General features: G+C 34.3%; 1 long non-coding RNA gene across 1 annotated transcript in view; it reads left to right on the plus strand.

Moving 5' to 3' along the window:
• LOC145673252 (uncharacterized) overlaps positions 1-9824 on the plus strand; it is a 31848-nt gene extending 22024 nt beyond the window's left edge. The window contains exon 2 of the long non-coding RNA XR_014128737.1: positions 3951-9824. This is a non-coding gene — a long non-coding RNA (uncharacterized LOC145673252). The remainder of the gene's footprint in view (positions 1-3950) is intronic.
• Positions 9825-10530: the final 706 nt, after the last annotated feature.

Here is a 10530-nt window from a genome sequence, read left to right on the forward strand (position 1 = left end):
GTGGTCTTTCTACTTCTCGTTTTCCTTCCATGTATCGCGGTGTGAAGAAGACAATTTTTGAAAATTTTATCTTATGTTTATTCTCAAGGGCTAAAGGTATCAAGGCTCTGGAAACACTTTTGGGAAATAGGCTGTTTAAGAAGGAAAATTTTGGGACAAAAAAAAGTGCGTTATTCTCGTTAGTATAGTGTTCATCTTTAGTGCGGAAGGTCCCTGGCTCAATCCATGTGAGGCCGTGTCAGTTTATCGTGGCGATCACTGTATCCATGGGTTTTCTCGATGCTTTCTCATTTTTCCCTCATTTTCATTCCACCAACTCTTATTCATTTTCATTAATCATCTATCACCCTTAGTCTAAAAGGCAACATTAAATTAAATATTTCATTTTTTTTTTTTTTTTTTTTTTTTTTTTTTTTTTTTGACATCGATACCGAATAAACATGTGGAATTCCTTGGGTATATTACTAAAATAGTGAAGTTCTTAACTAAATCTGATTAAAATAAAAGTAGTTTCTCAAAATTGACTTTCAACTTATCAGTGAGAGAATTAGTCAAATTCTACTTTTCTGGTATAGTAGTGTAAAGGTATGTAATTTCTCATACCATACTTTTATATATTCAATGTAATGTTAACATAAACAGTACTTCTACATATATTTTTCATGCAGTGTTTTTAAGTGAAATTTTCAAGACACTTGTAGACTTTTCACATCCAATAATTACTCCTATACTCATAACTGTAAGAATAGTAATCGGTATTCATTTTAACTTATGATAATGTAGTAAAACATATCTGTGTGAATTCTGTCTTTTTACGATATACAGATACTGTTCCATATTACATAAAATAATTTTGGACGTATAAATTATCTCTTCTATACATACGCTCTTTTAGAAAGAAAAAGGTCATGTTTCGGTTCAAGGTTAAAAATTTTTTATATAAGGAATCTTCTACAAAAGTGGAATTTACAATAAGATATCTGACAAAATTGAATCCTGTGTTTCAGTGTAATATGTCAGTGATTTTGGCTTTGGCGTATGTCCATGTGCAATATTACAGTAATATTATGAGAAATAGTGCCTAATTTCGTATTCGAGACATTATATTCTCAACTGTATTTGAACTTGCGATCACTGCACCGATGGCAAGTGCTTTGGCCACAAGGTACGGGTAGTCATCCATAGGAAAATGTAGTTCCATTATTTCATAGGCATTCTAGCAGAAACAAGTAAATAACGACGAAGTATATTGACTTGTTATCAACCTAATGTTTTACGCCGTATCTCGGAGAAGTTGCTGTCGAGGATATCTATGATTGAAATATGGTTCGAAGAGTGATTTTTCTACTTGTTTCCATCAATAGACAGGATTTTTGTATGCATAACATCCATAGCGTATATGCTTCGGACTCGCTATTGTTAAATACGCTGAGATTTCCATGTTGATAAGAGCCACATTTTCATGATACATCAGTGATACATCAGTGATACGTGATACATTAGTGCTCTGAGAGAACGAAATACTTTCTGTGATTTTGTGGACATTTTACGTGACTAGGTGCAGTGTGTGATACGTACGTTTCGCAAGAACAATGCACTCTTCAAGATGATGCTGATCTCACTACCATTCTCTTGAGTATTTTTTGCCGTGTGTGGTTTCTTTTCGTTGCTCATTGTTTTCTTTTTTCTTTTTCAATTTTATTGTTTTTTCCGCAAAATTGTTATTGTTCTGTTTTATCTTCACTATTTATTCCTTTAATCATCCTTTTGCCGTTTTATTCTTGTATCGTTTTGCATTCTACATAATTTTGCTCTGAATTTTGGCAGTCTATTGGCATCTATTTCGTTAGTAGTTAATATCGTGACGGAGACAAACGGCCACGCTACTGACGTCCTCATCCTTCTCAACGAATCGGTCAACTTTATTGAACTCTGTAGTCAGGCCGGGCTCACATTAATCAGATGATAGAGTAGCCGAAGGGAGGTACAATACTGTAAGCAATTTAACAAAGCCCCGGCTGTGATTGAGACACACGGTCAATGCATTCAGCTGTCTGTCTGTCTGTCTGTCTGTCTGTCTCTCTCTCTCTCTCTCTCTCTCTCTCTCTCTCTCTCTCTCTCTCTCTCTCTCTCTCTCTCTCTCTCTCTTTTTTCTCCTCCTCAGTAGTGTACTTACATGAAGAATGATCCACTATTTGTGTGTAAACGATTTACGAGTTATAAGCCTCAATTCTACGACAAATATAAATTGTACGAGATGCTATAGGTAATCCAACGCCGTATTAATCAGGTAACTCGCACCTAGGTAACGGGCCATTTCGCTAGAACGTTCCATCAGATAGGGAGAAGTAGAAGAAATTTATATCAGCACTACTAAGTATATTAATTTGTTATCTGGGACTTGGCTATAAAAGAAAGAAAAGAAAAACTATTCCTATTTCTGTGCCTATTACTAAGGTCATTTCTATGTTAGTTACCTAAAATGAACATCCGCCTGTCTGTTTTTAGTGGTAGCTTAAATTCTTGGAATGTGGTACCAAAACGTCATTACTTCTGTTGGGTTTCAAAGACCAATAAACACACGTCAGTGTAGTGATGGGAGTTGTAATAAAGGAAGAGACACTGTTTAAATGTCTTGTCCAACAAATATAGATAACTTGTTATTTATTACTTTAAATGTTATTGTCCGTAAATATATGGACTGTTCAGGGTCTGTCTTAACCTAGTTTTATCAATAATTCTGTACAGAACATGTTCTTGGCTATAAGGTTAATATGTACGCTTTGGCACTGGAGACTCAGATTTTGATTTCTAGTAGGAATTTATATGGTTCAATATCCACGTTAAGCTGTAGGATCAAATAGTGTCATATAGTCTCGATATTGTAAGGGCACAAAGAAAAGTGGCCATCGTTGTATTTAGTTCTTAAGTTTCGTCACTGAGTAGTATACTACTGTACAAATTCCCTTGGCCCTTATGGCTTCCCTTTGTTTTCATCCTGTGTTCAAATAACTTTTCCTTCTCGAGAACATTTGCAGCAGATAATTCATGATGAACAAATTCATGGTATACCTACATCTGTTAATTCTGTTGGAAGGAATAAGAGAAACAAATGTTCCGTAGCTCTTTGCTAGTAATTAGCATGTTGAATTTATAATGAATGTGTGCTTATAGCAAACTAAGATATTGATTACATGCAGTTATTATTGAATACAAAAGATAATGTAAGTAATTACAGGTTCTGCATTTGAAATGGATGTATCAACATATATAACACTTCCGTTTTAAATATAACTTATTTTCTCAAAATTTTAATTACGCAAAGGATATGCAGTATGAGGTGTTTCGGGTTTTAAGGGTGAACTCAGCATCAGGTCAGTTGTTTAGTCACTATTTATTTACCCAGAGTAATAATAATAGAAATTCCAGCAATAATAGCAATAATAACGAATTGAACTGTTATTTCCTGGAACGTACACCACCTCATATAGAATTAAGTTTTCCAAATGTCCTTCGATTTCCTTACGTCAAATTTTCGGTAATTAACTATTGCCATTTACGAGCTGTCTGAGACAATTCTGACCTAAATATCAAAGCATCCTCCACTCTTTTCTAGCATACATCTTTTAAAAGGCAGTAGCTAAATGTTGAAATTTCGTTGTAACAAAACGTCAAGCACACGTGAGAAAATGTTTTTATTTTCTCTCTAAGTTGATTACCTACCGCAGTTGGCCACTTTTTAATGGTACCTGTTGTAGACAACTTAAAAAGGATGTTTTATATATATAACAACTATGCATTAATGGTTTCATATTTTAAATTTCCTGATTTGCAAAATGACATTTTGCTATTTAATGATCTGGGAAAAATCATTATAATGTTATCAACTATATTACTTAGTTAAATATGAAGTCTGTCGTAAATGTAATTCAGTTTACTTTTGCTCTCAGGAAGGTGATCAGAGTGAAGAAGATGGATCAGACCATGGCAGTCCCCATACCACACCACGTCGACCACATGGTCATCATCGAAGAAAGCAAGATAAGAAGAAAAGGAGATGAGGTGTGCGTGCGTTCTCTTGGTGAAACAGAACTATTTCAGTTAAGAATATCTCCCAACATTCAATAACCAGACGTGATAACTGATTTACAGTTTTCGCCAGTATTTATGGCATTTATATATTGGGTTCGTAAAATTGTGTGAAAAGGATCAAGAAGCTGTGTATTTCAGATAGAAGTAAAGTGTTCTGTGTTTCAGAATCAAGACAGCGATAGAAGTGTGCATTCTGATATTCATGAACTATATTGACTAGTACTGTGGTTGAACATTCCATGTTGTTTGCTAATTAATAACATCAGTCTTTTCCTTCGTGAGCTAGTTCGCATTTTATATTAGACTATACGAGTTTTGAGCTTCGAATAATAATGGGACACTGTGGATTCAGTATTGAGTACTGGAAGACGAATTTAAACCTTTTTCGTGCTATTTGGATTTTCTTATGGGTTAACACCATGCACAAAATTTTTGTAAGTGCTTTATTTTAGCAGTTATTTCCGTGTTAATGTATTTCTGGTTTCCTCTGTATTCTAAGTAAGGAATTCTTAGAGAATTGTGTGGTCGTATAGCTCCCAAAAAATTTCTCTGAAGCATACGTACTGCGGCTCACACATTGTATGGATAAAAAGTTAAAGAAGCATATATATTATGCACTTAAAGTTGGTGACTCTAAAAATAACTAATTTCGAATATCCCTGCAACTTAATACAATATCAAATTTTATGCAGTAGGTGGGGAAAGTATGTAGCACTTACAGAAACGTATGCCTACAGAAAAAATCGTTCAGTTGTACGTCTCGTAGTCATGATGAAATGGGGGTGGAATGAAGAAAGTAGGAGGAAACTGGAAAACCCCGATAAAAGATACGAACACGGGTTTGTCCACCACAAACCCCACTTGGCACGAGCTGAAATCGAATCAGGGATCCTAAGAGCCAGAGGTGAACGAACTCCCACTGCGGCCTGCAGACCTACAGGAATAAAAGATTTAGTGATGAGATTAGTTAAAGGTATAATATTAGCACATTTGTTTTAAGAAAAATTTTACTATGAGATTTTTAATATGTAAGTGATCTTAGTATTGTCTGATTTTTTAGATGCTATACTTATTTTGAAAGAATTTGTGTTAAACCTTTAGTATGATATAAATATTTGCCTTCATAATAGGTACCGAATTTCTTATATTCAACTTTTAACAATTTATGAAACAATTCTTTGTAACTCACTGGTCGAATAATAGCAACTTTTTTTTTTTTTTTTTTTTTCATGCAACTAAAAATTCTAAAAACTTCTATATCACCAATACAGCGATTTAAAAATATCTTTTGCTATTTTTAGACCTCGTACGTGTTATATAGAGGAGAGAGAATTATTCATTACTGTGCAGCCCGGAAATATATCACAAGAAGCTATTTCAAGGCATAGCTGACTTTTTTGTCGATGTACTTTCTTCTGTTATGCTAACAACTAAAAACATGTTGATGGATGCTATCCCTCCACAAAATCCTATGTTTTAATAGAAAACCTTTGCAGAGAGATAATAAGTAAGTTCAATTTACGCTTTTTGATATGTTGATTAAAGAAGTAGAAACAGCATCACATGAAAAGCCATTGAAACTAGTAAGGTATATCAGTTACATCATAATGTTAAAGAAGTATCATTTCAAAGTTGCCGTAATTGTGAAATATGAAAAAAGTAGAGCGTATTTTCAATACTAATGTTAGATTAATGAAAGCTATTAAGGTCTTTTGTATGGGTGGATGGGTGGAGAGCACCTGTCACCCTGTTTTCGTTGTTAGCATAGCAAAAGATACATTGACAAAGGAGCCAGCGATGTCCTGGAAGAATTTGATGTAATATATATATATATATATATATATTAAGATGCAAGGTTTTAATAATTTATTCTTCTCCATATATAAATACTCATAATATGGCTTCCATAAGTACGTATTTGTATGATTATAAAAAGTATTGAATTAGTATTAAACTAAACAGTATTGAACCTAGTATTCAATCGCATCGTTGAGATCTGAACATTAAAGTCGCAAAATTAATAGATGGAAACCTTTCTACGTTCATTAAAGATTTGCCACGATTTCGTCAACAAAGATATTGTATTCGGACAAAATCCCCCCCAAAACTGAAGGCCTAGGACAAAATCCCCCCGTCATAGAATCAACCCAGGAGAAAATGTCTGCATCTAACATGCTGAAGCTGAGTTTCGTCTTTTAATGTTCACCATCCGAGTCAAATATGAACTTTATAGGATCAAACGAATACTCAGGCGTCCATTTGAAGCTACAATACAATTAAGTATGAAGTACCAGCGTACGGATTATACAAAATAACTGACACAAATGAACAAAAACATATATTCATTATATTACAACCAGTTACTATATTAATTAAATTATAATAGGGTCATCCATTAAGCCTGATTCAGTGAACAGCTAGTTACTAACTCCATGCATGTTAATTCTCACGACTTGACGGACACTTCTGTTCATGAATGTTCATCTCACAGCCAAGTCAAACGAATGCTCAGGCATGCTTTCCAAGCTCCAACAAAATTTAATATGAAGTGTCATAATACAGATTATACAAAATGGTAAAATAAATAAATTAATATACATATATTCATTATAATACAACCAATCACTATATTAATTACATTATATTAGGGTCATTTGTTAAGCCTAATTCACTGTAACAGCTAGTTACTAATTACATGCATATTAACCATTTCTCAGAATTTGACTGACACTTGTAAATAATTCTTCCAGAGACACTTCTCTTCCTTGTTATCTTCCGCACAAAACTTTCATATGTCTCTGGTACATGTGTTGTTCCATTATTTGTTTTCCACCAGAACGATGTTAATGATAAACCACTCAGGCACAAGCAATGTCATACGTAAAGCGTCAACTAGTCTATAAATACTTGGGTGCGAGTGGCGCACTAGCTTTTTAAAGTTATTGTTCCAACTCTTATAAATATTTTTTTCGACTCTCGCCCTATAAAGTGTCTTTGTGGGTATTCCGCGCAGGTGGTGAAAAAGTTGACTTAATCCGCCGTAGCATAACTCCACCTTCTGTTGGTGCCTGCTAAAATGAACCTGTCACCTAAGTTGAACCGAAATAACTAGCTCTTTCTGGCATAATTCGTAGTAAGTTTTACAGACATGTGGAACGATCTTCGTGAGAAAAGCAAGAGAATCAATTTGACCAACAAACGACTTGAACTCACTATCATCTGCATATCTACGTAGTTACAAGTCTCAAAACTTGCATTTCCCGCCAAATAAATTGACACAAACGGAAAAAAAAAAAAATTGTAATCCCGATGCATCACCAAATACTTCTTTCACAGAAGTCATAGCCGGTATTTCAAAATCCATTGTCACTTTCTTTAGTGCTTTGTATACTGCTTGAAACAGCTCCACGTAAGTATCGTAAGTATACCTTTCAACTAAGACATATAGAATAGAAATGGACTTCCTACCAACTTCGTGTGTAGTAGAAAACTCACGGAAACCTCTAGGAGCAAATTTCAAGTTCCATTCATATACCACGTCTCTTGTTCACTTAGCAGCTGTAGAAGCAAATCTTGCGCAATGATCAATATTATGTGAGCACTTTCTGGACCACTATCATAAGTGAAAAAAGCATAGTGTCTTCCGTACCTGTCAGGTTCCATTTTGGGTCAATCACTAACCCAAGCAAGGATTCAGGTTCATGCAGCTACTTGACAGACCATTGTCGCCTAAATGAACATTTCACACTTTCCTCTGTAGGCAGGAATGTCATGGCTTCGGATATTACTCGTACGCTTTCTCCAAATATCACACCATGAGCTTCACAAAACGAACTGGCACGTTCCTTCATATTTTGCTGTTTCTTGAAAACCTGAAATGAAATCTTTACTTGTAGTCAAGCTAACAGGAATCACATCAAAAAATACTAATATATATATATAAAAAAAAATCTCCATCTTGAATCCAGTGTGGCTGGCTAATATGTAGAGGTCCTCAAAATGCCCAGTGCAAGTGAAAACACTTAGAGAGATGAGTTTGATATTGATAGATTCATTTTATCTGGAAGTTGTCAGATAATTCCCCCAAACTTGAGATCCTAGCTACGCAGCTGAATGGGTAGATGCAGTTTCAAGAATATGCACTATTGTAAAAGGGGTGCTTTTACACATAATATATATATCGGATATAAGTCTAGCGAATATTACTCCCTGCGAAATAATTTTGTTTAGCGTATATAAACCCCCTGAACAGCACTTTCTTTCCATCTTGTTGCTAGGAATCACCTCTATTTTTCCGAGATAACTCTCTCACACACGTATGAAAGCACTGAAATGAATTATATATACTATACAGTGAAACCTCTAAAGCGGACAGCCGTGGGGAATCAAAAATTGTCCGCTATAGAGAGGTGTCCGCCTTACAGAGACTTCAATATTTTCTTACGTAAATTAGTAATCAAGGTGATATGTAATTAGAAAAAAATATTTTTGTATGAATTGTTTATTTACGAATATTACCAAATGTTACGGTACCTGCATTATCCTCCGCTATCCAATACTCTATGTTCGAGGCACAACATTGAAATAAGATGCTATAGTTTACACTTATCACTACTTACTACGTTTTCAGTGTATCGCTTTAATTTGTGGGTTAATTGCAGTCCAGAAGTGTCCTTTTTGAGACAATATGCATACCCGCGGTCAAAAAAAAAAAAAAAAAAAAAAAAAAAACGCCTTCTGCTTGGTTAGAGATTCCAGAGGGACATGTCATCCGAAACGGTGGGCATCTGTCAATCACTTTTGTGTCTAAAACAGCTTGGGTGGAAGTGGGATGCAAGCAAAGGACATGAGAGTGTTGATAAACAGAGACGCATGATCTGAGTTGCTGAGCAGACAGTTGAGGAAGCTAAATGTCACATTGCTTCCTTGGTGACACATATATGAATTACTAAAAATGAATTTTTACTATATTTTTTAACTTGTTTCTAGAGAAAGTATCTTTAATACGGAGGTAAATAATACCTATAAAAGACAGAAAAGACTGTCCGTGTCCGTATTAGACAGTGCCCGCTTTAAAGAGGTTTGCCAATATTTTTTTTTTCCTGGTGCAATGTTTGGGGATTACAAAATATGTCCGTTACGGGAGGTGTCCGCTAGTAGAGGTTTCACTGTATATATATATATGGGAAGAATATGAATTCGGACAGTAAAAATACTAATCTGACTCCGCCCGCTAAAAGAAAGTTAATTTCTTATTGGCCGGTTTGATGACATGTTTACCTATCACTTTTGGAGTTGAACTTCTTAATTGTCTGTCAGGGCGTTACTTTTCACTTCGTTCATTTTCTGGAAAGTATCTTTCATCATAATCATATATTTTTTTAAAGCATCTTAATCAGTTTATTATTATTATTATTATTATTATTATTAAAGCATTCAAAAATATGTATTCGTCTTATCCTTGTTTCTTATCTATACTGTCCAGTAATTTCTTCCGTTTCTTTGTTGTCTTTCGGAGGGATTTTGTCCTAGATCCGAATTACATAGATTGTTACCCTAATTTATTATTTCATTGTATGTAGCCATAGGAATATGTACAGCTATTAATAGCTTCATTTAAGAGCGCTAAAAAGGTAAGACATATTAGGTGTAAATCTCTTCATATTGTGGTGGCATAAGTTTCTTGTAAGATAATGTGTGCAGCTATTTTCAATAAAATTTTACAAAATTAACAGCTATTTTCTTAACTTCACTATCTTGATCTAGTGTATGTCAGAAATGATTTCAAATTAATACACATTGAACATTATTCTTCGAATTTCATTATTTTTAAGAATTAGAACACATTCTTGGCTACTACGTAGTCTGTAAGGAAATCTTTCAATTATTTTATGAGGCAAATTTACTGCTTGTCATAACATTTTGTTTGTATGATCTACAAATTATAAAAGCTAGTATAATTTATTATGTAGTCCGAAACATGCCATCAAAAATATTTTCGTGGTAAAAAATCTCAGTGTGCTGTAGCTGTTTTTGTGACCTGTTGCTTTAAATGTGAAATTGACGAATGATATGTACACATGAATTCCATATTACTTATAACCGAAAGTTTCCTTTGTCTAATATTTGAATAACTTTGTTGGCACAAATGGGGTCAACATGAGAGGCAAATGACCAGACAAGTGTACGTTTTGTTTGTGATAAAATTCAGCACCAATATGACAGTAAGAGTAACAATGTAGTCCATGTATAGAATAAACTCGGCGTTCTACGAAGAGACTATGTGTAATGAAGTTAAAAACAAACGGACACTTTCAGAACAAGCCTTAGTTTTGTACAGTATATTTACATACATTCCTGCAGCTCGTCTTACACATCTTTTGAGTCCAGTTAATTCTAATTACTAAAGAAGCAAAACTGATACTTGATTACAACTGT

This window comes from Thermobia domestica, chromosome 16, assembly GCF_964235325.1.
Source record: "Thermobia domestica chromosome 16, izTheDome1.hap1.1, whole genome shotgun sequence".
In the NCBI taxonomy this organism is placed as follows: Eukaryota; Metazoa; Arthropoda; class Insecta; order Zygentoma; family Lepismatidae; genus Thermobia; species Thermobia domestica.